Consider the following 4222-nt stretch of genomic DNA (forward strand, 5'->3'; position numbering starts at 1 on the left):
ACTCATGACACGAGGAAACTTGTTAGAACACACAAAACCATAGTCATGACACGGTGAAACTTATTAGAACATACGTACAACCATACTCATGACACAATGAAACTTGTTAGAACACGCAAAACCATAGTCATGACACAATGAAACTTGTTAGAACATACATACAACCATACTCATGGCACGAGGAAATTTGTTAGAACATACATACAGTCATACTCATGACACGATGAAACTTGTTAAAACACGCAAAACCATAGTCATGACACGATGAAGCTTGTTAGAACATACATACAACCATACTCATGACACGAGGAAACTTGTTAGAACATGCATCCAGCCATACTCATGACATGATGAAACTTGTTAGAACATATACAACCAAAGTCATGGCACGATGAAACTTATTAGAAGACGCACAAGCATAGTCATAACACGATACGATTTAGTTGAAGACGCACCACCAGTCATGATATGGTTCAAGTTACTAGAAAATACCAAACCGAAGTTATGACACAATGCGAATCATCAAATAAACTGCAATCAATACGTTTTGCAACCGTGTCATCATAAGAAATATGGTTAGACACTGAAGCAAAGTGAGTCACTTTTTTTGGTAAATATTACAAGAAAATGTATTTCTCTCAACAATTATTAGTAGATATACACAATAAGTGTTTGTTTTTGTTGAATTTCGCGCAAAGCTATTCGAGAGCTATATGCGCTAGGCATCCATAATGTAAACGTGATAGCTTAGAAGGAATGCAGCTAGTCAACACCACTCAATACCAACACTTAGGCTACTCTAATCGATTAGTGGAATTGGCCGTATCATTATAACGTCCGCACGGCAGATGATAGGCCTATATACAACACAGCCTTAAAATCATCTCACGATATTATTACTAAAACAAACGTGTAATCAAATATTTATTGTGATTTTATAATAATTATTGTTAGCAGGTGCACAGCTAGAGCCTTATAATCAGAGCACGATACTTATTATGAGAAAACGTAAAACACAGACTTTCTTGTTATGGAATGTTATTCATTATCAGAATACGTTCAGCCTGGTACATATGAAGAAACGAAAGAAATCAGGTTCGTACACACATCATTCTGTTTCTCTCACCTACGTACACTAAACATCATTAGGCTGCACATAAAAATTGAACTTACCTACGAGTTTGCTTTGAATTTTGCGCAAAGTTGCACGAGAGCTATCTGCGCTAGCCGTCCCTAATTTAACAGTGTAAGACTAGAGGAAAGGCAGCTAGTCAACACTTGGGCTACTCTTTCATCAACGAATAGTGGGATTGACCGTCACATTATAACTCCCCGACGGATGAAAGGGCGAGTATGTTTGGTAGGACGGGGATTTGAACCCGCGACACTCTGATTGCGAGTCGAGTGCCCTAACCACCTGGCCATGCCGGGCCTTTATCTATACAAAAAAAAAAAAAGCTTTAGAAATCCAAATTTAAAATATCAACTACATACGTCTAACAGTTATTACGGAAAATGTTTTGTCTGAATAGTGGTGGGTTAATTTTGTGTCACTTCTTTTTTTACAAGTTTTACAATATTAAAATCTGAGGTTAGATTCCTCTAAAACAAAAAAACAATAAAAAGTTGTTCCTCTCCGTTTATTTTCACAATTTGCAATAAATTTAAGAGAAGCAATATATTATACGCCTAGATTGGATCTAAAAATACAGGTATTTTGGATTGGTTATGTAAGTTTGTTCATATTAATAATCCTACAAAGAGTATGCCATGCTAAAGTGGTTCATTTTACTGAATATAGGGGACTCTTTTCGGGGCTTCACACCCGTTTCAGGTTAAGAGAGCTTCTGAAGAATCTTTTGGAACACCAGTAAGAACACGGGTAAGTGAGGTTAATCGTATTCTTCTGAATATTCTGTTTTGGGTGCGATTTATTATTATTGAAATTTTGAACTTTTTTTTTTTACCAACGCCATAAGACAGATATAAGTTTAACACACAAAAAGGTTATAATAATAAAAATTTGGAGCATTACATTCAGTTATTTTTATAAGCTGTTTTGTTATATTTTGATATTTATTTTATGTTATTTATCGTTAATTTTTGACTCTCGATGGATCAGACGTAAGTTTACGCACATACAATCCTAAAATACGTGGTTCAATTCTCCCAATTGACAGAGCACAGAGAGATTCTATTGCGTGGGTTTACGCTTAAACAATTTTTGTGTATCTTATTTATTGTTAAGTTCACTTATTTATTTGTTTTTTATTAAATTGATTACATAAAATATTAATTATCTGGAAAGAAATTTTTAAAACACTTAAACGAAAAATAATTGCTGCTGATATAAATTTTCTGAAACCTTTTTATCGACAATATTAACCGTTTAAACAATCTTTTTACATACACAATGTTAGCAAGTCCTGCCATCTGTTGTGAATACTTGTAAATATCAGTATTGCGTAAGTAAAAGCATGTATACACAATAAAAACAAAATTTAAAACACGTAGAAAGAATCATCATCATCATCATCTCTATAGACAACAGAAATTCGCCTCATCTTCTGAATATGTTTATTTACTTACATGTAATTTTTAGAGAGTTAATTTCTGATAACCAAATTTCTGTATGCAATTTATATTGGCTTCGAAAACACAAATTGTTTAATACTTATAACTGTCTGTATACAGGCCTTAAAAGGTGGCTCAAGGGATGTCATTAAAATAAAACAGGGTTAATGTGAAAATTTCTGTGTTATATATTATAGTCTGGGTTTATTATTAGCTAAAACAACCAAAACGCCAAAACACGTAGTTATCTAACTATGAGTATGTACAAATCGTGTGTACATAAGAGTGTGTACAAATAGTTTTCACCTAAAAAAAGAATCAAAAACTAAAAAATATCATTTTTGAAAAACGACTTGATAATAATGAAATAATTAGGTTTAGCCTCATTTTCTCCGTCTGTCCTCTATCGGTATTTTCTACTCAGAAACTGTTTCAGGTCACTATTTTTTTTGTCTTAGCTTTACGTAAGTTAATATTAAACTCACTTTCCATTTCTGATTTCTTATTAATTCTCATTTTTGTATTTTATTCATATTTGAATTATTAAATTCGTGGATTCTAAAATGATTACTATATTCCAAAGCTAATAAACTAGCGCCATCTATCGTACCAATCCTACAAATTTCACGGTCGAATACTTTTCTAAGATCTGCAACGCTTTCAAAAATCAACATACTGTCCGTTCATTCGAATCTCTCCCTCTGCATGTAAGAATAATTATTTAATCATTAAATATATTTCTAGTAGAAATTATAGAAACACGGTAAGCAAGTAACATGTTTTACAAATTTTGACAACTAATGAATGTCTTTGATACCTCGGCCACGAAGTAAAATTTTCATTTTCAAAATATTTTTGTTGTGTGTTCTGTAGAAGAGAAAATATAATTTGAATAATTATACCTATATGAAATATCAACAAGTATTTCTGTATTCTAGACAAAATCTATGTAGCTACGTAGATATTCCCTCTTGAGGATATATAACTAAATGTAACCGCTAGATAGCGACACCGTCAAAAACATGTGTGAAAACTGATCGATATTAAATACATTTTGTTAGATGAAAGTGACTATGTAATTGTAAAGTTATGAGACTGAAGGTGATTTTTAGAAATTCGATATTAATTGACCCGATACATTTTTCTAATAAATCAATAATCCACACTAGGCTCTCGAAGAGAGAAAAGTTAACATAGATCTGCTGTTTAACAGTTGTGTCCATTTTCCTTAAAATGGCTAGTAATTCGTGAAATTTGTCTTCATATGCTATGTAAGTTATTGAATATACTTAGTTTACTTTTTTTTCTTACTTACAGAATAAAGAAGAGATAACCTGGAACTCTAAGAAGAAAACCAGTTAAACGAGAACATTTTTAGTTATGTTTTAATATGACAACCAGAAGTACATTATAATTATATTTCCATATCTATATATAAATATGATGGGAATAAGTACGATAATTTTGATCATAATAACAATATATATATATATTGAGTATTTACGTTCTTAAATATACAAATTCATACTAAAAAGAAAACTACAATGGAACTAGTTACAACACTGTAATAAAACTTAAACTATTTAAAACCACCAGCACAGAGTTATTACACAAGTTACTTTTCCTATCTGCTATATCTATATTGTTC

The 4222-nt window shown here is 31.8% G+C and overlaps 1 long non-coding RNA gene across 1 annotated transcript in view; it reads left to right on the plus strand.

Moving 5' to 3' along the window:
• The window catches only part of LOC111085223, a 21479-nt gene extending 17504 nt beyond the window's left edge, over nt 1-3975 (plus strand). The window contains exons 2-3 of the long non-coding RNA XR_002610057.1: nt 1802-1882; nt 3892-3975. This is a non-coding gene — a long non-coding RNA (uncharacterized LOC111085223). The remainder of the gene's footprint in view (nt 1-1801; nt 1883-3891) is intronic.
• Nucleotides 3976-4222: the final 247 nt, after the last annotated feature.

Source organism: Limulus polyphemus, unplaced genomic scaffold (assembly GCF_000517525.1).
Source record: "Limulus polyphemus unplaced genomic scaffold, Limulus_polyphemus-2.1.2 Scaffold280, whole genome shotgun sequence".
Lineage (NCBI taxonomy): Eukaryota > Metazoa > Arthropoda > Merostomata > Xiphosura > Limulidae > Limulus > Limulus polyphemus.